Source organism: Dasypus novemcinctus, chromosome 2, assembly GCF_030445035.2.
Source record: "Dasypus novemcinctus isolate mDasNov1 chromosome 2, mDasNov1.1.hap2, whole genome shotgun sequence".
NCBI lineage: Eukaryota > Metazoa > Chordata > Mammalia > Cingulata > Dasypodidae > Dasypus > Dasypus novemcinctus.
The window spans coordinates 76,615,423-76,641,148 of NC_080674.1; the positions used below are offsets into that span (position 1 = coordinate 76,615,423).

Below are 25,726 nucleotides of genomic sequence, written 5' to 3' on the forward strand. Positions count from 1 at the left end.
GTGCTTCCTGGAGTTGCCAGTGACGAGAGAGAATTTAGTGCAGAAGCTTTTGGCAGAGATGGCTAGATTTTCACAAAAATTCCATTTTGTAGAATTATCGCCAAAAAGCTGCCCAGGCATTGTGTTCATTCCCTAGCCTCCACCTTACCCTTAGTGTTACGTGATTAAGTTCACACCAATGGGAACAGAGCTGATAGGCATCATTTCCAGGCCAAGTTTAAGAAGTGGGTGTGCTGCTTGTACAGTCTGTCCTCTTTTGCTGGCAGCACAACCTCAGGCAATGTCAGAATACAGGATGGAAGGATCTAGGACACACACTTTGCACTGTTCTGTGAGCAAGAAATACATTTCTACTCTGCTAGGTTACTAAAATGAGCTTTAACAGCAGCTAGCATTACCCTAACTAACCACAGCTCCCTAATTTGTTGTTATTCAAGACTCCATTTCCTAGACCCTGGTACAAATCACAAAAACAGAGAATAAGGGCAGTGCTCTCAAGATTCCCTTTCCCTTTTCACATTGGTCCTTTGTGCTCAGTCAGGCTTTCTGTGCCTGACCTTCTTAAAACTCTTTTTCAGTCTTTTATAGAAACGCTTTTGCTAATATACAGTGTGCAATGGTCAAACTAACAATCCCCAGAGGCAGATTTTTTGGATTCGAACCCCAGCTCTACCATTTACTAGTTGTGTGGCCTTAGGAAAGTTATTTACCCATGAGTGTCTCCGTTGTCTTAACTGCAAAAAGTAAAATAACACTACTTATCTCAAAAGGTTCTTATAAGATGTCCATGAGTTGAAAGATGTAGAGTACACATCCCTGGCACACAACTGCTACAAAAGTTTTGGTTGTGTTACCGTTGATAACACACCTCTCAGCCTCTCCAGTCATATCCACACGTCTGAATCTGGATGAACAATTTAAGTATGAACTGAGAGTCTTCTTACAAATAATTAAAACACTATAACAATAACAGACGTAATTTCCACTCAGAGAGAAAGAGCAGACATATCTTTATATTTTGGGGGATTCAGCTATTACTTGAGTACTTGGCATGTATCAAGCAATAAGCAATGTGCTAGACCACTTCACAAATAGTTTGCTATTAGTAGTTCCAAAATTCTGCAGAAGTAAATCATAAGACCAGAAGAATACATTCACAATAAAATTTAGCTTTATAATATATGGGGAATTTTGATGCAATATTAACTGTGCTTACATATTACAGTACTTTATTATATAGTTATCTCTAAAATATAAGGATCAATTTTTAGAACATTGTTTACCCTTTAGAATTTTTTTCAAATAATTTATTACCACTGATTTAGATATTAACATTGTGCCAATTAATCAATTACTCATTGACATTTCAGTTGAAGAATTGAACAATTAATTGACAATTAATTGACATTTCAGTTCTAATCTGGCAAAGATTCTACCCTCCTCCCTCTCTCAGATGGCTCCCTTGTGTGTTTTATTTGCTATTTTTGCTCATTATTTGAGCTCACTTGCTAATTTTTTTGTTTATTGTCTACTCATTGTTTTTTGTTTTTTTTAGTAGGCACTGGGAACCAAACTTGGGACCTCCCACGTGGGAGGTGGACTCTCAACTGCTTGAGCCACATCCACTCCCTAGAATTTTTATTAATAATAAAAAAAGGCAAGTACAGAAAACCAGATCCATTAAAAGTTATTTATATTCTAGAAACACACCAGAAGATGAGGCTATGCAATCCTCAAGTATCATCATTACTCATTAAAATATATAAAATACACAATCCTAATGCTATGTAAAGCAAGCTGCATCACATACCTTTAAAAATATATGGCTTCGTGTCACTACGAAAAAATGAAAAGTTCTTTTTAAAAATCATGAATTGATAGAAGTTTGTATTTAAAAAGCATTTTGCATTTGTAATTATTCAGTTTACATGAATCATTATTTTCTAAGATGTATGGGTATACATTTGAAGATTATTTTAATGAAAATCCAAAAGCTGTTGGTTTATTTCTAAACTTTGAATATTTATACATTTATAAAATTCTAAGAAAAATAAATGCCAAGAACAAGTTCTATAAAACCAAAATTTTAATTCAAGATTGCAAAATATCATGATAGCCCCATCTAGACTGTAATTCAGGTAATTGAAATTACAGTTGAAGATGTGGACAGAAACATTGACAGTATAAAGCCATTAATTTTAGCATGAGAATGAAGTTGACTTGCTGAGTTTCTAATAAGCATATACATTACCCAAGCATTTTTTAAAAAAGCTTTAAAAATGAACTCCTATTAAGTCATTTATGGTGAGTGAATATATGATCTCAATTATTTTGAATTATAAAATATCCTGTCTTAATAAAATTATGGAAAATCTATATGGGAGAGGTTTTTTAGGCAAGAGGGACTTCCCCCCTCTTTTAAAAAAAATTACAGCAGCAGTTGTAGGTTTACAGAAATATCACAAAGATAGTACAGATTTCCTGTATGTCCCCCCTACAGTTTTCCCCATTATTAACATTTGCATTAGTGTGATAGTTCAGTTACAATTGATGAAACAATATTATTAAAATTATACTATTAAATATAGTCCATAGATTACATTAGAGTTCATTCTTTGTGTTGTATAGTTCTATGTTGTTGTTTTTTTTTAAATTTTGTTCTGGTAACATAGATACAAACTAAAATTTCTAATTTTATCTGCTTTCAATTTTATAATTTAGTAGTGCTAATGACATTCACAATGTTGTGCCACTATCACCACCATTCATTATCAAAACTTTTCCATCACCCCAAACGGAAACTCCATATCACTTAGACATTAACTCCCATTCTCCATCCCCACCAACCCCTGGTAACCTATATTTTAATTTCTGACTTTATGAATTCATATATTCTAATTATTTCATATCAGTGAGATTGTATAAAATTTGCCATTTTGTGTCCGGCTTATTGTGTTCAACATGATGTCTTGAAGTTTTATCCATGTTGTCACATGTATCAGAACTTTGTTTCTTTTCATGGCTGCATAATATTCTACTGCATGTATATATCACATTTTGTCTAGCCATTCATTTGTTGACACACACTTGGGTTGCTTCCACTTTTTGGCACTTGTGAATATTGCTGCTATGAACATTGGTGTACTGTTTGCAATTCTTGAGGCAAAAGTATTTGAAAAAAATTCAGTGGAAGTATTCCTGTCAAGTGCTATCCATTAAGAATTCCTATTCAAGGAAAGCAAAATTTAATCAACAATTTTGTTAATTAAATACCCTTCATCCTTCTAATAATAAAAGTCCTAAATGGAAGCTTTGGACAGCAGAGGAAGCATAGAGAGATGGAGAGGTGATGGATTTTTTTTTTTGTTTGCTTTTTATTTATTGTTATTATTGAAATAATGACAATGCTCTAACAATATTTGAGGTGATGAATGCACAACTATGTGATTGTGCCGCATACCATTGATTGTGGACTTTGGTGAATTGTATGCTTTGTTGATATGTATCAATAAAATTGATTTGTTTTTTAAAAAAATCCTGATCACAGGTAATTCTGTGAAAGCTGTACTTTTTCTCTTGTACACTTTATTAATGATAAGACTTTTTTTTTTAGAGGATTTTATTTTTCTTTTTGGTATGGACTTTTCCTCTTCTTTCTTATTTCTCTATCTCTGTCCATAAAATCCAACCCTCCTTTAAGGCCTTATCCCAGATGCCACTCCCCTAAGAAGTCTTTCTTTCTTTTCAAAAATTTTTATTTCAAGTTATCTCTTCCTTCCCTTTGTCCCCCTCATGACACTTTGTATGTTTTACTCATATCATATTATACCTTATAGTATTAGATCAGCTGGAACAGGAGTAGTGCTGGCTCATTTTTGTGTCACCAAGCACAGATCTTATTTTCATTGGGCCCTAAATAAACATTTGCTGAATTGATAAAAGCTGAATACTTAATGGTTTTCCCTTGTTCTGTAAAGCGATTTGTGTTTCCTTTCAACCCAAACCTCTCTCCTGATTTCGAGTACACCTGCAGATTCCTCTAGAATGAAGTTCAGTTTGTAGCATGACTCAGCAAGGGAGGGTCTGTATGTGGTACCTGCCCTGATAGCTTCCACAGATGGGAGAGAAGTTTGTCCCCACTGCAACAGATGGCAGTGTGTCCCACACTGACCTGGCCATCAGGGCCAATGTGTGAAGAAAAACCTATCCGGTGATTCTAAAAAGAAAACATTTGAAAATAATTGAACACGAAAGGGTTAAATGAACTCAGTTTTCTGTATTTTAATCAGAAATTCAAAGACTCACAATTTATAGTGTTGTGGCTGCTGATTTTCACTGTCAACAGGTGCACAGAAATAGAATTGTATCCTGGCAGACAAGAGTAAATCTTTGCATGCATTTAGAAGAATAGAAGTGATCATATTGAAATTATTATTATTTTTATTATATTATGTGGTAAATATGAGAATCACTCTAAAAATCATTATTATTCTTCAGAATTCAAGGAGTTGGACTATCTATCAAAATCAAGAGGCTAGTCTAATTCTCAAATACAGCATTTTTTTGAGTTATAAAATGGTTGAGTATTGGTGCAGTTGAGTGATTTGTGCAAAATATTTTCCAAATATATAAACAACATTATTGTCTTTAAATTGAGATTCCAGCTAAAAGTCCTCTTGAATATGGGGTGTGGAAAAATAAAAGACAAAGAAAAGGAGTGCTTCCTTGCCAATGGATCATTCCGCTGTCCGTAACATATTGCTCCATGAAGCAGCAAATTCTGTAGTACTTGGTACATGACATGGTGTTGGTATTTGGTAGGTATCATCATTTCCACATATCTATTGGTCTTTTTTCAGAGTATTTGTTAAAACTGTGAGACAGACCAAGGAAGCACTAACCGAGAGAAATCTCTCCATTAGGGCTTGCTGTGGATGTTTGTCATTAAGGACATTTGTGATTGTCCAGCACCCTTTCAACACTCTTCAAATGTTTGGAACATTTCTCCCCTTATGAGACCCACTTCCTCAGATAGAAGCCAAGAAGACTCACTTTCCAACTTCCCTTGCAGCGACAGCACGTACCTGTGACCTGGATTCCGACAATCAGATACACTTGCATGAGGCTGCTACAGCAGTGAGCAATGTGGGAAAGGAGGCAGGCAGAATTCATTGCCTGGCAAGCAGGGCAACAGAGGTGGTGGGCTCCTTGGGGCATCAGTACCAGAGCTGAGCACTGCCAGTGTGAGCTGGGCAACATTTGTAAAAATTATGTTGTAGGTATTGGTCAGCAAAGAGGTGTTCTAGCTGTAGTGGTTCCTGCAGGGCAGTTGGATATTGCTCCTGGCTGCTCAGCATCCAAGCCTTAGTCTGAAGCACAGTCAGAGCTTCTGTGAGCTACCTACTGGCCTTGAATTATTTTTCCACTGAAGCCAAGGTATATTTATATTTGCCACTAAAACCCCTGACTGAAACAAGTTATAAGAGGATATGCTCTTTTTTTCCAGATACAAAATTTGGAAGAACTTGTAAAATTTTAAAAATTTTATTGTTATAATGTGGTGGTTGGGAGCTATGTACTCTAGAAAAGTATGTTCTTAAATTTGATCCATTTCTGTGGGCATGAACCCATTGTAAGTAGGACCTTTTTTTTTTTAAACTGGTCATTGTTTTATTAAAGTAATAAATGCTCAATATAAAAAATTAACATAAGTGCAATATCTATACCATTTCAGGAATATATAAAGTAAAAATAAGTTTCCATGCCCATCTGTCTCTCCCATTCTACTGCCTATAACCCCATTCCCAGAGATATTCATCGTTAACAATTTTATATATGTCCTGAAGGGCTTTTTCTACACACATATAAACATAGTTTTTATTGTTTTTGTTTGCTTTGTTTTTAGGAGGTACCAGAGATTGAACCCAGGACCTTGGGACCTTGTACATGCAAAGCAGGCACTCAACTACCGAGCTACACCTGCTCTGCTAGATAGAGTATTTTTTAAAACAATTTAATTTTATTAATACATATTAATAAAGGATACAGTTTATCCAAAGGGTACAATCAATGGTATTTTGTATAATCACATAGTTGTGCATTTATCACTTCAATCATTATTAAAACATTTTCATTATTTAATAATAATAAACAACAAAAACCAGACAAAAGAACAAAATTCCTCACCTCTCAACCTCTGTTTTCCCTGCTGTACTTAGCTGCTATGTCTTGCTATTTTGCACAATTATTTGTTTATTAAGCAGTTTTATTGAGGTATAGTCGTGCCATATGATCTATCCAAAGTGTATAATCAATGGCATTTTTTAGCTGTTAAAAGTCCTTTATTGAGCCGCCCAGACTTTGGCACTATGGTCGCGGCGGAGGGGACGGCCGTGCTGAGGGCGAACAGGCCGGACACCAAGGCGCAGGATTTCTATAATTGGCCTGATGAATCTTTTGATGAAATGGACAGTACACTAGCTGTTCAACAGTATATTCAACAGAACATAAGGGCAGATTGCTCCAATAGTGACAAAATTCTTGAACCACCTGAAGGCCAAGATGAAGGTGTATGGAAGTATGAACATTTGAGGCAGTTCCGCCTTGAGCTAAATGGACTTGCTGTCAAGCTTCCGAGTGAGTGCCATCCAGATACATGTACTCAGATGACAGCAACTGAACAATGGATTTTTCTTGGTGTAGCTCATAAAACTCCAAAAGAGTGTCCTGCCATAGACTACACTAGGCACACCCTTGATGGGGCTGCATGTCTTCTGAATAGCAATAAATATTTTCCCAGCAGAGTTAGCATAAAGGAATCATCTGGAGCAAAACTAGAATCAGTATGCCGTAGAATTTACAGAATATTTTCACATGCTTATTTTCATCATCGGCAGATATTTGATGAATATGAAAATGAAACATTTTTGTGTCATTGGTTTACTAAATTTGTGATGAAATATAATTTGATGTCCAAGGATAACCTGATTGTACCAATTTTAGAAGAAGATGTACAGAATTCAGTTTCTGGAGAAAGTGAAACATGAAGGGAATCAGAGAATAATGTACTGAACACATAATTAACTATAATTATGTACTGTATACATATATCATTTTAAACACATCAATCATGTATCCATATTATAGCTTATTTTTGTTTAGAATAGGTTTTTGTATGCTGTGTGTAGCTTTTTAAAATGGGAAATACTCCTTAAGTTGTTCATGAGCTGTATATTCACCGGTGCGGCACTCATGGTTTTAAAATAAGATTAGTATCTGTTTATAATGCCTGTTAATAAAAGAATTTACAGTTTGGTAAACTGCTGCTAAACAATCATTGGGGGTCACAATCCTCATCAAATAAACCCATCTCTATAAAGATGAGTGAGCTTGAGTTTTCGCGCAAGCCATTTACTAAAGAAATAGTATAGTTTTCCTTTAGTTTTTGTCCCTGAGGTTAGATATTCTAGAAAATTCTGTAATTCAAAGTTCAGTCTTAACTGTTAATTTTTCAAAAAAGGGATGAAAATATTTAAAAATTCTGTTTATAGTTTTTGATATGCATATATAATTATGTATATATCCAAATATAAATGCAAATGAAGTATTAGTAATATTTAAATGATTTTACTATGCTACATAAAGTATATTCTTGGCCAGCCATATGGATGGAAAGGATTTACTTTTCCACAATGGATGTTACATGTGAAATGATGATAACTATAAGGCACGTAAATGATGTTCCCACTGGAAACCCTCCCCTCTGTCTGTTCTCAATTCCCTTTACTCGCTCCCCGGACTGCATTAGCTGAGAAGCTTTTCACCAAAATGTGATTTAGTGGTGGCTTATACTTATACCTATTTATATTTGTATTCATTGCTTACAAATTATACCTTATATTAGCAATTACATTACACTACAGGAAAAATGTATTGGCATAAACTCTTACCTTTGTTTTGCAAAATTGTTCTAACTACTTGCAAAACAGTCTTTAAAATATTTGATTCTTCCTGTTAGTAGCATTAATATTTTCATCTAACCATAGAGGCAGCATTTAGGAAGATTGAGAGAATGTTGTAATATTTATTTTGTACCCTCTCCCCACAAAGTTATGTTTGAATTATATGCACATGTGAGATTATTTGCAATAATTCACAGTTTCCAAGGGTGTTAATGAATAGTCATACATTTTTTGGACTCTGTTATAATTCATTGTTTTAAGAAGGATTCTACTTCAGATTTAACCATCTAATATTCTCTTGAAGGCAATTTTTAAAAGGGCACTGGAGGTCTTTCTGCCAAACTGTTTGTAGTGGGGCACTAAGGGTGAAGAAAATATTTAAATCCACAGCTTGAGCAAATTTAACAAACATGGGGAACTTTGTTTTCAATTTTCATTTTTCTTTCATAAGAGGCTTATTTTGAAATGAAGATGAAAATGTATTCATCTTACTTGAAGTGAGGAAATAATTTATAGAAAATGAGACAAGTATGATTGGTAAAAAATGTGGGAAATAGTAGGATACTGAGATTGTATGTATAATTTATGCCTTTAAGAGCCTGCCAGCCTGTTTGGCTTTCAACAGTCCACAACTATCTTTTAGGAAGTTTTATGTTCTCAGTGAAAGGAATGTTGATGTTGAAATTATGCATTTATACTAATGTTACTATAGACCAATGGGAAGAGTAATTTTTAAATGAACTTGCTAAATATTAAGAGACTAAACTACTAAATAAATTATATAGTAATGTAGTTGTTTGCTTTAGAAGGTGTCTTACAATGAATTTCTGTTGCTTGAATATTTTCTTGGTGAACATTTGAACTAAGGCAATGACTGGGATTGGTGATCTACCTAAGTATTTTGAAACACATTGGTTTGGTGTTAACAGGGAAATAAAATATGATTTTTTTTCCTTAAAAAAAAGTCCTTTATTATAAAATTGTAAAATAAATAGAAAAATAGATTGAAAGAAATTAGACATTTTAAAAGAGTGCAAGGCCAGCTTAGACTTAATAGGAACAATAACAAAAGAGATAGCATAACAACACACATTTATAAATGCAAATAATAATTCAAATATAGAAATTATAACATAATTCCTATTTTTATATTAGAGTTCTAAGAATGAAATAAATTACTGGTTTAGTTATTTAATTTCCATTTAGGCCATAATTCCTTCTAGGTAATCAAATTCCTATTTGTGAATTCTTCATATCTTATTGGATTGAATTGCAGTAGATAATTAGCCCTCTTATAGTTTTATGCGGCAGAAAAACTAAAAATCTTGTTCAGTGTAGTCGTGCTAAATCATAATTGATCCAGATGGATTATTTTAATTAAAGAGTATGAATAAGAAAGGGCTAAAGAAAAATGAAGTATCCAAAAATATCTCTTCTCCAGCCCTCCTCAATGAAAAGTGAGTGTTTATTTTGTATGAAAAAAATTACAGAATATTGATCACAGGAAATTTGCCAGTTCCACTGAGTAATTATTTTTCATATACTATGATGTTGTTATTTTATATTTATCTGGTCTATTCCAGCTATTTTTTTGGCTACTATTTGCATGAAATATCTTTTTCCAACCTTTCACTTGTAACCTGGTTGTGTCTTTATGTCTGAGGTGAGTCTCTAGACAGCATAAAGACAGCTCATATTTTTTTAATCCATTCTATTAGTCTATGTCTTTTGATTGAGGAGTTCCATCTATTAACATTCAGTGTTATTGTTGTAAAGGAATTACTTACTTCATTCATTTCATCCTTTGGCTCTCTGTGGTCATATTGTTCTATTGTCTGTATTCTCGTCCTTTAGTTTACCCTTCCTAATAATCTTCATTTCTAAACTCTTCTCCAGTTCTCTTGCGTTTGTTTTTCCCTTTCAGGCTGCAGCACTCCCTTTAGTGTCTCTTTCAAATCTGGTCTTTTGGTAACATATTCTATCTGTTTTTGTTTATCTGTGGAGACTTTGAACTCCCCCTCATTTTTTTTTTTTTTTTTTTTTAAAGATTTATTTATTTACTTAATTTCCCCCCTTCCCCTGGTTGTCTGTTCTTGGTGTGTATTTGCTGCGTCTTGTTTCTTTGTCCGCTTCTGTTGTCGTCAGCAGCACAGGAAGTGTGGGCGGCGCCATTCCTGGGCAGGCTGCACTTTCTTTTCACACTGGGCGGCTCTTCTCAAGGGCGCACTCCTTGCGCGTGGGGCTCCCCCACGCAGGGGACAACCCTGCGTGGCACGGCACTCCTTGCGTGCATCAGCACTGCGCATGGCCAGCTCCACACGGGTCAAGGAGGCCCGGGGTTTGAACCGCGGACCTCCCATATGGTAGACGGACGCCCTAACCACTGGGCCAAAGTCCGTTTCCCTCCCCCTCATTTTTGAAGGACAGCTTTGCTGGATACAGAATTCTTCGCTGGTAGTTTTTCTCTACATCATACCACTTTCTTCTCTTCTCCATGGTTTCTGTTGAGACAATGGCACTTAATCTTATTGAGTTTCTCTTGTATATGATGACCCTTTGCTTTTTCAGAATCCTCTCTTTATCTCTTATATTGGTCATTCTGAATAGTAGGTGTCTTAGGGTAGGTCTGTTTGGATTTATTCTGTTTGGGGTGTGTTGTCCCTCTTGGATATTGATATTTATGCCCTTCGTAAGGGTTGCGAAGTTTTCAGTCATTATTTCCTCAAATATTCTTTCTGCCCCTTTTCCATTCTCTTCTCCTACTGGGAAACTGATAATGAAATTTCCAGACCGGCCAGTAGATGGCGCTAGTTAGCTCACCGTTCTACAGAGGTATTTCAGTCTTGGCTTTCCCGTGTTATGTGCTCAATCTTCAGGCTGGAAATTCAAAGTGGGCTCTGCTGGCCGAATTCACTAAGAAAAGCCCCCTGACCTCCCCTCCCTTTTCCCTTGCAACAGCTGACAGGGAGGAAGATATCTTTCCCCCTCTCAGCTGCAGTGAGCCAGGGGGTTTACCCCAGCTTAGTATCTTTGGGGTGGGGTAAGGAAGCTCTGCCCAGCCACCACAGGAGCTTGTTAACTACTTCTCTCTGTCCCTCACACTCCTGGGAGCTGTACAGTACTTTCCTGGTCTGGCGACTGTCAAAGCAGGCCCCTTGGACAGCTTTTGGCTCTTTCTCCATTGTTTTTGTAAGAGCCTTCAGCTCTGCCTGTTAGTCCATCACCATCTTCTCACAGTCTCCACAGCTGTGACTCTTTCAACCTCCACTTGACCATGATTCTGGTTTGGCCAGAGCTGAGATTCAAACAGGCTCCACTGGCCAACTTCACTGAATAGAAACCTCTCTCTGCCCTCCTCCGTACCCTTTCTCTTCCCATGGAGGAAGATGACTGTTTCCCTGTCAGTTGACTGCAGTGAGCCCAGGGTTTTATCCAGGCTATTTGCGTTGAGGGTGGGGAATGTGTGCTGTTCCTGGCCATGGAAACTAGTAACTCATGGTTTATGTTTGAGCTTCTTTGTCTCTGTCCCTTGCCCTCCTGGGGGATGTGCAGCACTCTCCTGGTTTGCATATCCCTAAAGCATGTTCTTCAGACAGTTTTTTGCCCTTCCTTTGTTGTTTTGTGAGTTTAACCCTGCCTGCCTACCCTGATGCCTTCTTCCCAGAAGTCCCCTGGTAGTCTTTAATTTTTCTTTTTGGCTTTTAATAGTGGGAATATATGAGCTTACAAACTTACAGTTTCAATGCTGAGAAAAATTCCCAAATCAAGTTTTCATAAGACAATGCTCTCTCCCTGAAGGAATGGCTACCTACAATCCTGGACTCTTCTGACTCCTCTGTCACATGGTAAGGAACTTGGCAGCATCTTCTGGTCTCTCCCTTCTCTTCTAGCAATCCTGTCTTCCAAAAATTAAAGTTAAATAAAGGTATTTCCAGATAAACAAAAGCTGCAGACTTTTGCCTTGTAAAAAGTACTAAAGGAAGTCCTCCAGGCCAAAAGCAAATAAAACCAGAGAATAATTCAAAACAAAAAACAGAGTTCCAGTAAGGTAATTATGTTGGTAATTATAAAAGATAGTATTACTCAGAATAAGAAAATACGAAGTGGAAAAATCTGAACTAGTATGAGGAATCTTGGAGTAAGGGTTAAGCTATGATCCTTATTATCAATGAGAAATGCTGAATGAATGAAGAATAGGTTAGTGTGTTTCTAAGAAAGGGAACAGAATGTGAAAATGGCAAAAAGAATGGAAATGAAAATCGTCCTGAGGTGTTAAAAATGAAAAGAAGGACAGTGTGGCTAATGCCCCAAATGCAATGAGTGAGAGTAATGATGAGTAGTTTGGGAACACGGCAGAATCCAAAGGATACAGGGCACTGAGGATTACATTCACTTTTCCCTTAAGAGCTACAGAATGTTATTGAAGAACGTAAAGCTTGTATGTTTAAGATGATCAGCTATGATTTATATTCCCTGTTGTGACTACTCTTGTCAATCATTGTTACTTGCAGCAAAAAGAACTTTGTCAAATATAATACTAGTTGCTCAGATTAACCCATAAAATGATCAAGCCAATGTACTGGACCATTTATTAATGACCATTAATAGTAAGGAAATTTATAGTAAGGAAATTCACTTCTAAGGTTTTTTTGCATTGTAATTCCCATACAAGAGAGAATTGTATAGTTCACAAACTAAAAGAAATGTCTTTCTTACAATCATTACCCTGATTGCTTTTTAAAAATTTATTTAAAATTTATTTTATTTTATTGAAGTATATCACCCACACATAAACATACATAAGTGTATAATAATAGTTGTGAACTTACAAAACAAACATATACAACACCATACAGGACTCTCATAACTCACCCTACCACCAATAGCTTGCATTTATGTTAAATCTTTTTAACTAATGATTAAATAGCATTGTCAAAATATTACTACTAAACGAAGTATTTTTTCCTCAACCAATTCTATTATTATTATCTTTATATCATTTATATATGAACATACATAAACAATTAAGTGTATAGTAAAAGTTGTGAACCTACAAAACAAATAAGCAAAACATCATACATCAACCCTCCACCAACACCTTGCATTGTCATGAGATGTTTGTTACAAATTATGAAAGAATATTGTCAAAATCTTGCTACTAATCATAGTCTGTATCTTACATTTCATGTGTTTTTCCCCCAACCCACCCTATTATTATTTTTTAGATATATTTTTTATGACAGAAGTGGTAAACTTATAAAACAATCATGCACATGTGCAGAATTCCCAAACAACACCCCTCCATCAACACACCACAATGTGGTGTGTCATTTGTCACAGATAAAATAATATCATCTCATTGTTACCGGGCCCATAGTGTACATTTGGCTCACATTTTCCATACTGCCTCAGTATCAACATAGTACATCTTTCGCATAGATGCAAGAATATTATATTATTACTACTAACCACAGTCCAAAGGTCACTCCAGCTGTATTTTTCCCACGCTTCTCCACATTCCCAACACCCTGCAGTAGTGATAGACATTTGCTCTAGCTCACAAGGGACACTCTTGCATCTGTATCATCAACCACAATTCTCACCCACCTCTTGGTTTACTGTACTGTCCACCTCCTAGATTATTCTCAAGTATTCTGTCAGTTGGCATTTACATAAAATAGACTACCATTTTCAGTCATATCCCCACTTATAAACCAGGTGTTACTGTGTGTTACCATCCACTCTACATTTCCACAGCTTTACAGTAAAGCTAATTAAAACTTCTACATACATTAACCATCAGTAGACTACTCAGTTCTCTTCTTATCTCCTTTAAGAATACACCACCTACCACCAGGTCTTGAAGATATTTTCCAATAATTTCTTCTAGAAATTTTATGGATCTTGCTTTTATTTTTGTTTTTTTGATCCATTTTGAGTTAATTTTTGGATAAGGTGTGAGATAGGGGTCCTCTTTCTTTCTTTCAGCTATGGATGTCCAATTCTTTCAGCGCCATTTGTTGAATGGATTGTTCTGTCTAAGCTGTGTGAGTTTGACAGGCTAGTCAAAAATTACTTGACCATACCTGTGAGGGTCTGTTTCTGAACCATAACTGTGGTTCCATTGGCCTATAATGTCTGTCTTTAGGCCAGTACCATGCTGTTTTTACCACTATAAGTAGGTGTTATGATTTAAAGTCTGGAGATGAGGGTTCACTTTTCCTTTTTAGGATGTTTCTGGCTATTCAGGACTCCTTATCCTTCCAAATAAATTTAATGATCATGTTTTCAATTTTTTCTTTAATGCTGGTGGAATTTTTATTGGAATTGCATTAAATCTGTGTATCAATTTGAGTAGATTTGACATCTTAATGATATTTAGTCTTCTAATCCATGAGCATGGAATGTTCTTCCAGTTATTTAGGACTTTTTTGATTTGTTTTAACATTGATTTGCAGTTTTCTGAATACAAGTGCTCTACATCATTGGTTAAGTTTATTCCTGACTATTTGAGTTTTATCTGTCATATTTTATTTTTTTTGTTTTTATTTTTTGTCATATTTTATTTTCACCACTCTTTTGATACTTTCAGTTACTTTTATTGATATAATCCTCATTTCTAGACTCTCTTCCAGGCCCCTCTCTCCTGTCTTCTTTTCAGGCTCTAGCATACCCTTTAGTATTTCCTGAAAATCTGGTCTCTTGCTTAGAAATTCTATCAGTTTCTGTTTATCTGTGAATATTCTAATTTCACCCTCATTTTTGAAAGACAGTCTTGCTGGATATAAGATTCTTGGCTGGAAGTTTTTCTCTTGAAGTATCTTAAATATATTATATCATTGTCTTCTTGCCTCCGTGGTTTCTGGTGAGAAATCAGCACTTAATCTTATTGGATATCCCTTATATGTTAAGCATTGCTTTTCACTTGCTGCTCTTGGAATTCTCTCTTTGTCTTTGGCATTTGACATTCTAATGAGCATGTGTCTTGGAGTTGGTCTATTTGGAATTTTTTGGATGGGAGTACATTGTGCTTCTTGGACAGGGATATCTATGTCCTTCAATAGGGTTGGGAAATTTTCTACCATTATTTCTTCTGCCCCTTTCCCTTCTCTTCTCCTTCTGGGACATCCATGACATGTATGTTTGTACACCATTTGCTGTCATTTAGTTCCCTGAGACCTTGTTGAATTTTCTCCCATTCTTTCCTTCAACTGTTCTTTTGTATGTTCACTTTCAGAGGCCATTTCTTCAAGCTCACCAATCCTTTCTTCTGCCTCCTCAAATCTGCTATTATATGATTCCAATGTTTTTAAAATTTCATTGGTTGCACCTTTCATTCCCATAAGACCTGCTATTCTTCTATGTATGCTTTCAAATACTTCTTTGTGCTCATCCAATGTCTTAATATCCTTATTCTCTTTAGCCATCTCATTGAATTTATTAAGGAGATTTGTTTGAACATCTATGATTAGTTGTCTCAAATCCTTTATGTCATCTAGAGGCTTATCTTGTTCCTTTAAGTGGGCCATAGCTTCCTGTTTCTTGGTGTGGATTGTAATTTTTGGTTGGTGTCTTGGCATCTGGCTTACTAGAGTATTTATTTTGGGTGCAATTTTTCTCTTTAGTTTAGGGCTTCTTGCCCTTTCTCCCTTGCTGATTGTGCAGTAGGAGCCAAGCATGTAGTTGGTGCTGTAGGCTGTGGAGGCTCAAGTTGCCCTCATTGCGCCAGGGACCAAAGAAGCTTCTTCCATCTTTCTCCTTTGCCACGGGTAGGGACTGAGTCACAGCTGTGTGGAATAATCCAAGTGCAGGCCTAGACTGCGGTTGCCCAGAAAGACTGATGAAGCTTCATATCCCTTTTTCCCCTGCCTGGGGTGGGGATGGAGTTGCAGGTGTGGGGAACAATCTATGCAGTGCAGGTCCAAGATGACCACAGTTGCCCTCATAGATTTCTGTTTTTTAATCTATGCCAGCCAAAGTTCCCTGCAGTTACCTGTGTAGGCTGGTGCCAGAAGCCAGGCTGAAGCCTAGGCGGGCTGCAGGCAGATCTGCCTGAAAGTAACTGGTTCCTGAGAAGCGAACTTGGCCCAGTGGTTAGGGCATCTGTTTACCACATGGGGGGTCTGTGGTTCAAACCCCGGGCCTCCTTGACCCGTGTGGAGCTGGCCCATGCGCAGTGCTGATGTGCGCAAGGAGTGCTGTGCCACGCAGGGGTGTCCCCCGCATAGGGGAGCCCCACACACAAGGAGTGTGCCCCGCAAGGAGAGCTGCCCAGCACAAAAGAAAGTTCAGCCTGCCCAGGAATGGCACTACACACATGGAGAGCTGACACAACAAGATGACGCAACAAAAAGAAACACAGATTCCCGTGCTGCTACAAACAACATAAGCGGACAAAGAAGAATGTGTGGCAAATAGCTACAGAGAACAGACAACTGGGGTGGGGGAAAGGGAGAGAAATAAATAAATAAATAAATCTAAAAAAAAAAAAAAAAGAAACTGGTTCCTGCCGACACTGAGATTTTTTTTTTTTTTTTTTTTTTGGTTTTGTTACTTACTCCAAATTTTTATTATGAAAAGTTTCAATCCTTTAACAATATTTCCCATTAACATTTCACTAAACTTAATCACATACCTTTATATTCCTCCATCAAGTCTTCATATTTTTAGTGCATTTCAAGGTAAACTGCAGACATCAGAATATTTCCTCCTAAATACTTCATCATGCCTGTCATTAACTGCTGTTCAATATTTACAGATTTTTCTTTTAATGAGAAATTTACAAAGAGTAAATATACAAATCTATATACAAATCTTAAGGAAACATTCACTGAGCTTTTGCATATACATGTATACACACATACACCTGCATAATCCCAACCCCTTTCAACATATAGAATCTTACTATCACCCCTGAAAGTAGTCTTTTTTTTTTTTTTTAATTTTTTTATTTTTTATTGACTTTGTAATAATATTACATTAAAAATATATATGTGAGGTCCCATTCAACCCCACCCCCCCACCCCCCCTCTCCCCCCCCCCAACAACACTCGTTCCCATCATCATGACACATCCATTGGATTTGGTAAGTACATCTTTGGGCACCTCTGCACCTCATATACATTGGTTCACATCATGTCCCATACTCTCCTCTATTCCATCATGTAGGCCCTGTGAGGATTTACAATGTCCGGTGATTACCTCTGAAGCACCATCCAGGGCAGCTCCATGTCCCGAAGATGCCTCCACCTCTCATCTCTTCCTGCCTTTCCCCATACCCTTTGTCCATTATGTCCACTTTTCCCAATCCAATGCCACCTCTTCTATGTGGACACTGGATTGGTTGTGTCCATTGCACCTTTATGTCAAGAGGAGGCTCAGATGAGATTTTTAGTCTGCCCGGCTTCCCCTCAGTCTGGGGGCAGAATGAAAATGGTAGCTACTGGCCTCTTTCTGACTTGGGCTGGTTCATACCCCCAGCTGTTCCCAGGGTTATATCTTAGCAAGCCAAGTCTACCAATCAGTAGCCGAAATCGGCAGCCAACCATCTCCTCCTCCCCTTTATCTGGAAAATGGAGCTTCCAATTCCAGCCACAGAACAGCTCCTGGGATGACTCCTGCAGCCAGAGTAGGATAATCACGGGCCTCCGCAGCTTGGCCAGTAATTTCTTGGAGAGGCTGGCGCAGGTCCCCGCAGCTTCCTCCCTGTCAGAGGTGGCACTGGGGCCTAGGCTAGAGCTGCAATATGATCTGGATGGAAAGAAGCCGGTCCCCACCAGCACTGGGATTTTCAGTCTGCCCCACTTCCCCTCCTGCCAGGTGCAGTTAAGATGGCAGCTCCTGGCCTCTTTCTGACTTGGACATGCTCAAACTTCAGCTGTTCTCAGGATTATACTGTAGTCCTTTGAATTTACTCATCAGTAGCTGAAATTGGTGCCCAACCGTCTCTTCCTCCCCCATTCTGGGGAAGGGGAACTTTCAATTCTAGCTGCGGAACAGCTCCCGAGGCAGCTTGTGCCCCCAGTGGAGGATGGGCACAGGCCTCGGGGGCGCAGAGCGCTCTACTTATGAGTCTTCTCTGCAGACGGGCAGTCTCCTCCTTCCACTCCTTCAGGGATGTTGCAGGATGCTCTTCTGGTCTCCTGGAGCCCCAACAGGTGCTTCAGCTAGCTCCAGAGAGCTCTGGGTGTTTGCTAACTGCCCTGTAGCAGGAGCTGACTCTAGGAGCTCCTTACTCCGCCACCATCTTACTGGTTCTCTACCCTGATTGCTTTTTAAAAGATGTTACTTAGATAAAATAGTATTTACTAATTTTTAGTGACTGTTTAGATGAATTTGAAAATTTTACACAATCATGTGACAACCTGCACAATCAAGATAGATGATAGTTCCCTAAGCTTAAAAAGTTTGCTCATTTTCCTTTGCAACTGACACCTCTGATACTTTAAGTTTATCCCAGCTCCAGGCAATTAGTGATCTACTTTTTGTCACTATAGTTGGCTTTCTCTACAATCTCATATAAAGTATTTAGTTTTTGTGTGTCTGACGTCTTTCACGTAACATAATATTTTTTAAGATTCATATATGGTGGTGTGTGTGTTAATATGTCATTTCTTGTTATTGTTGAGTAGTTTTCCATAGAGTGGATATATCACAATTTGTTTATGGATAATTGGGCTGCTTCTAGTTCACGGTATATGAATAATGCTGTCACATACATCAGCGTACAAATCTTTGTGTGGACATATTTTTTCATTTTTCTTGGCTAATACCTAGGGTAGAATTTCCAAGCTGTACGATAAGTGTATGTTTAACTTCATAGGATATTGCTGTACTGCTTTCCAAAGTTGAGGTACCATTTTGTGTTCCCATTAATAATACAGGAGAATTGCTATTGCTTCACATACTTGCTAACACTTAGTATTTATTGTCCTTTAAACTTCAGCCTTTCAGTGGATATGTAGTGGTGTCTCACTGGGGTTTTTATGTGTACTTCTCTGATAATGATATAAGAAACTTTTCATGTGCTTATTGGTCATTTGGATATCTTCTTTCCCGAAGTGTTGGTTCAAATCTTTTGCCCATTTTTATTAGGTTATTTTCTTTTTATTACTGAGTTATCTTAGTACCTCATATGTCTTGGATACAAGCCTCTTGTTGGATATATTTTGCAAATAATTTCTCCCAATCTGTTGCTTGCCCTTTTGTTTTATTAAATGTTTTGTTCAAAGAGTAAACATTTAAATTTTTAATGACAATACTCTGTTAATGAATTAGAATCTCAGCAGAGAAATAGAAACATTTTCTTAAAATAATTTTTATTTATTTTTAAAGGAGCTTTATATTTTTAAAAGATTTTATTATTTTATTTATTTATCCCCCTTCCCCCATTGTTTGCGTCTACTATCTGCTCATTGTGTGCTCTCTCTCTCTGCTCATCTTTTCTTTTTAGGAGGCACCAGGAACCAAACCCAGTACTTTCCATGTGGGAGGGAGGCATCCAATCGCTTGAGCCACATTTGCTCCCTGTTTGTTATGTCTCTCATTGTGTCATCTCATTGCGTCATCTCATTGGGTCAGCTTGCCATCCTGGCCTGCTATGTCAGCTCGCTGTCTTGCTTGTCTTCTTTAGAAGGCACTAGGAACCAAACCTGGGACCTTCCATGTAGTAGGCAGGCACCCAACTGCTTGAGCCATATCTGCTTCCCTAAAGGAGCTTTATTTTATTATTTTTTAAAGATTTTACTTTTATTTAATTCTCTCCCCTCCCCCCCACCCCCCGTTGTCTGCTCTCTTGTGTCCATTTGCTATGTGTTCTTCTGTGTCTGCTTGCATTCTCATCAGGTGGCACAGGAATCTGTGTCTCTCTTTTTTTTTGCTGCGTCATCTTGCTGCATCAGCTCACTGTGTGTGGGGCACCACTCCTGGGCAGCCTGTGCTTTTCACACAGAGTGGCTCTCCTTGCAGGGTGCACTCCTAGTGTGTGAGCTACCCTACACGGGGAACACCCCTGCATGGCATGGTACTCCTTGTGCACATTAGCACTGCGCATAGGCCAGCTCACTACATGGGCCAGGAGGCTCTGGATTCAAACCCTGGACCTCCTATATGGTAGGTGGATGCTCTATCAGGTGAGCCACATCTGTTTCCCCCCTAAAGGAGCTTTAGATTACATAAATGTTACATCAAAAATACAGGGGATTCCTATATACCTCATCCCTTCCCCCTTCCACTCTTTTTCCCATTAACAACATCTTTCATTTATGTGGTACATTTGTTACAATTGATGAACACATATTGAAACATTGCTACTAACCATGGTCTATCGTTTACATTGTTTTACACTTTGTACCATACAATTGTATAAGTTTCGAAAAAATGTATAATAGCTGGTATCTGTCATTGTAAAATTGTGCAGGATGATTCTAATGTTTCAAAAATGCCGTATGTTACACCTATTCTTCCTTCTCCCTCCCCTCAGAACCTCTGATGACCACTGTCTTTATATCAATATTACAAGTTCTTCCATTACTAGAATAATAAAAAGTCTACTTTAGTCCATTGTTGCATTCCCCCTTATGTTTGTTCATTCCTCATTCTTGAGGATTTGGGGATGGTGGAGCCCACTCTGCTGATTGGGATGGGGACTTAGATCCCATGAGGCAGAGGGATGGAAATGCAGTTGAAGATACTCTCTGCTTCTTGGGTTGGGCGTTGTCCACAATCATCCTTTTGTTACTTGTCCTGGGCAAGTATAATGAACTGGAGAGTAGCTGTTGACTGCAACTCTGCTGAGATTCAGAGCTTTTAGGTCCAATTAGATGTTCTAGAACCAAAAAAATACAATTTCTGAAATAAATTCGCAGGATAGACTTCCATATCCAATCATATTGTTTGCAAATAAAAAGAATTGTTCTTCTTCCTTTCAAGTCTGGTTGCTTTTTATTTCTTTTTCTAGCATTATGAACTGACTGGGACCCCCAGTACAATGTTAGATAGAAGTGGACAGTGAACTTCCTTCTTTGTTCCTGATCTTAGGGGGAAGACTAATCTTGAGATCAGACTTGATTGATTTTCTTTTCTCTTAAGAATGGTCCATTTGTCATCTGGATCAGTCAGAGAGCTTGGATAGCTCTTCTCTGGCTCCTACCCTTCTGTGATTCTCCTACCATCTTTAGCACTTATGGTTTACCTTCCTGCCTCCCACCCTCCAAACTAACATGTACTCCAGATTAGAGTCTGTCTGCATCTGTTCAGTATCCACCACATTCAGTTAGTTGTCTTTTAGATTATGTCCAAGTTTTATTGCTGTTTTCTACAGGGGTAAGGATGAGATGGTGATTGTTAAGTAGAGTTGTGGTCCACCATACTTGAAGTATTTGAGTTTTTAAATGTAAATGCTATCATCCTTTAAATTTTAGTTACTAAATGATTATTGCTGACGTACACGTATTTTTTCAATTTATACAACAATTGTAAGGGCAGTACAAAGAGTTCCTGTATACACCTCACCCATTGTTAACATCTGACATTACTATGATACATTGGTCACAAGTAAGGAATCAACATTGGTATACTACTCTTGACTAAACTACAGAGTTTATACAGGGTTTTTCTCTAGTAGCCCTTTTCTGTTCCAGGATCCCTTCCAGAATACCACTTTACATTTAGTCTTCATGCCTCCTTAGCCTCCTCTGGTTTGTGACTGTTTCTTAGATTTTCCTTGTTTTCGATGACCATCACAATTTTGAAGAGTATTGGTGAGGCATTTTGTAGAATGTCCCTCAGTTTGGGTGTATCTGCTGTGTTTCTCATGATTAGAACAGGGTTATGAGTTTAGAGGGGGGAGAACACAGAGGTGAAGCCATTCTCCTCACAGCATATCAAGGGTACGTGCTATCAACATGACATTGCTGATCATATGGATGAAGTGGTGCTTGTCTGATTTTTCCACTGTAAAGTTAATTTCCCCACACTGCCTTTCCCATATGCTGCTCTTTGGAAGTAAGTAATGAAATGCAACCTACACTTAGTAGGGGAAGGGAACTTAAGTTCTATCTCCTTGACGGGGGAATAGCCACATAAAACATTTGTCATTTTTCTGTTCAGGAAATTTGCCTCTTTCCCCATTTAGGTATTTATATAATTCATTTATTTATGTCAGTATGGACTCATGAATATTTTTATTTTATATACTGGGTTATAATCCAATACTATATTACTTATTTTGGAGCTCAAATTATTCCAGCTTTGGTCATTGGGAACTCGTTGCAAGGTTGGCTCCTTATATATTTTTTTTCCTAAACATCCATTTCTTTTTTTTTTTTTTAAGATTTTATTTTTAAAAATTATTTCTCTCCCCTCCCCCCCGCCCCCCAAGTTGTCTGCTTTCTGTGTCCATTTGCTGTGTGTTCTTCTATGTGTCCACTTGTATTCTTATCAGCGGCACCAGAAATCTGTCTCTTTCTGTTGCGTCATCTTGCTACATCAGCTCTCTGTGTGTGTGGACCCTCTCCTGGGCAGGCTGCACTTTTTTCGTGCGGGGTGGCTCTCCTTATGACATGCATTCCTTGTGTGTGGGGCTTTCCTACATGTGGACAACCCTGTATGGTACGGCACTCCTTGTGCGCATCAGCACTACACGTGGGCCAGCTTCACCAAATGGGTCAGGAGGCCCTGAATTTGAACCTTGGACCTCCCATGTGGTAGGCAGTTGCTTTATCCATTGAGCCAAATCTGCTTCCCTCCTATGTCCTTATGATATCCTTATGACGTCCCTTCATTGTTTTATTTTTTTGAGGACTTCTTACTTTCTGGGTGATACCTAATCCTTCAGTCTCACCTTATATATTTCCTGCCCCAACCCTAGAATCATCAAGGAGCTGTGTTCTTTTTATTGGAGAATTAAAGAATTTATTGAAGTACTAAAAATAAAAATCTGAGCACTAGGTGTTGGTTTACAAATTTTAATAAAACTATACAAAGTGAGTTCATATCTAGCTACCTTACTAAATTCACTTATTAATTCTAATATCTGTAGATTCTTTTGTAATTTCAAGTTATGTGATTATTTGCAAATAATGACAAATTTGTTTCTTTACTTTCCATATCTTCTATACCTCGTTGCACTAGGCTCCAGCATTGGCAAAAACTTCATTTTCTTCCCATTATCAGGTAAAGACTTTCAAAATTTTAATTTTAAGTATAGTGATTTCTGTAGATTTTTTGATAATATTTCTTATCTAAGTGACAAAGGAGTTTCATTCTATTTCCAGAGGGAGATTTAATTATACATGGTGTTGAATTTTACCAAATACTCTTTGTTTTGCATTTTGGAGATTATCATATGATTTTTTTCTTCTTTAATCTGTTGATGTGATGAATTGATTAATTTTTGAATGCTGAAACAACTTGGAAAAGTTCAACTTAGTCATGATATATCATCTGCTGTTATCTGTTTTTACAAATTGCTCAGTTTGTTTGCAGATATTTTGCTTAGGATTTTAATGTCTCTGGAGCCATGGGACATCACCACAACTGTCAGGAATGGGTCTTCATCAAAGAGGGAAATATTTAGTCCTTTGCTTGAAGTCAAGGCAGCATGAACCCTTTGGGTCTTCTCTACCTGTCTTAGAGAGATCAAACAACTGTCCTTTGATCTCAGACAATGATAAACTGAATCAGAACTCATATAAGCCAGATAGAATCACCCACGACAGGAAGAGAGGCATAAAAAATAATTGATGATCTGCAGCGCGGGGTCATGCAGAAATTCAGATGACATGCTACTTCAGCCTCATAGCTAAGTAACCAACACTCCTTCCAATCCCTATTTGGGGGGGAGGAGTGCTTTTTTAGTTTATGTTTAGTCAACTGATACTTAACTTGGTGACCTGATGGAAACACAGATAGACTCTCTAGAGGGATACTATATATTTTGAGTGACCAACAATATCATTTTTCAAAGTGTTATGAGACAGATTGTTTTCCATTCTAGCAGTGTGATCATTAAACCACTGCACCCAAGGGTAGGTTCAGAGGGAAGCACAAGCACTGGCAGAAAGTTTCCTGTATTCATGGAATTACAGCTGTTGACACTTGGATTAAAAGTCCTTTTGCTTAAATGTGAAGTATTTCTGGAGTACTATTTCTTTAAACACTCTTAAATTCCCAAATATTAAAAATTATTTATTCCATAGTAAATAATTCAGTTGGCAATTTAAGCTATATGACTAACTTCTGGAACTCTTGCTTACTTCTTAAACATCCAGTAGAACCTCTGACATGTACTGAAGCAATCAGAGATATTTTTAAAAAACAATCAATATTCTAAAATATCATAAAATCAGGATTTATGTGAAGATAATTGAAGTAAAAGAAGAAGAACACATTGTTCCCTTGGACTCATTTCAGTTTTTCTTGACAATGAATTTTCATGAGCTTGGACTATCAAGGTAAAAGTTGGTAATTTTAAATTACAATATTTTAAGGCTTTTGTTTGTATATTTTTATGTATGGTGAGTATCTGTGAGCAAATATGAGTAAAGTATCTTGTCTTCAAATTGCTCATTTAGTATGGTACTTATCAAACATCATTTAAATGAATACTTATTTTATATGAAACACAAGCTCTTACTAACATACCTTTAAAATATTTAAAAATTTAGAAAAATGTCTTAGAGCACAATGAATAGAAGATATGGCTTTTAGAGGTAGGATCTGTTTGAATAAATATTTGTGATCAACTAGCGTTTACAGCTTCATGGGATATCTTTTATCTTTTAAATATTTAAATAAAATTCTTTCAAAATGTGTTGGATACTGTCCTGTCATCTTAAGCAAAACATATAGACTATAATCTACACATTCTGTGTACAAGGGAAACATGATTTCATCATGGCAATCAAAAGTGTGTGTGTATGTGTGTGTATATATATATGAGAGAGAGAGAGAGACAGATGAACTATGGATACTGAGAGAAAGAAGTTCTCTTTCTGCTTCGTTTACTAATCTGGGATAATATAAGACTGGGGATGGTGGTCACTATCTTAACTCTCCCAGGTGAAGAGAGAAATTGTACACAGAATGCAGTCAAGAAGAGACAAGCAGTGGAGGCTCTAAGTTCCTAGATTTGGCTGTTTTTGAGCTCTACCTCAGGGCCTTCTGAGTCAATTTTTCCATGAGTCATTAATTCATGTTTTGCTTAACTAGTTTAAGTTAGGTTTCTAATATCTGCAAGAGAAAGAATTCTGACTAAACCACATTCTCAACACTGGCAAGAAACTGAGATAAAAGAGAAATTGTCTGTGTCACAATTAAATTTTTGAAAGACTGGCTTAATGATTAAAAATCTCTTTGAGGGAGTGAATGTGGCTCAGGCAGTTGGCAAACACCAACCACATGGGGGGTCCTGGGTTTGGTTCCCAGTGCCTCCTAAAGAAGACAAGCAAACAATGAGCAGACAACAAGCAAAAGAGAAAAAGAAGTAACACATAAGATAATGAGCAAACAATGAGCAGATAGCAAGCAAAAACAAACGAGCAGGGAGCAGATGTGGCTCAAGCAGTTGGGCACCTGCCTCCCACATGGGAGGTTCGGGGTTAAGTTCCCAGTGCCTCCTAAAGAAGAAACAAACAGACAATGAGCAAAAGAACAACAATGAGCAAACAGACAAGGAAGACATCGTGGGGGGTGGGAGACTGAAAGCAAATCTCTTTGCAAACATTAAAAATTGACTTAATTTGAACTAACAAGATATTTTGTTC

The 25,726-nt window shown here is 37.4% G+C and overlaps 1 pseudogene; it reads left to right on the top strand.

Moving 5' to 3' along the window:
- Positions 1–6,347: 6,347 nt before the first annotated feature.
- On the top strand, positions 6,348–7,127 carry LOC101429400 (MOB-like protein phocein pseudogene; annotated as a pseudogene).
- The last annotated feature ends 18,599 nt before the right edge of the window (positions 7,128–25,726 follow it).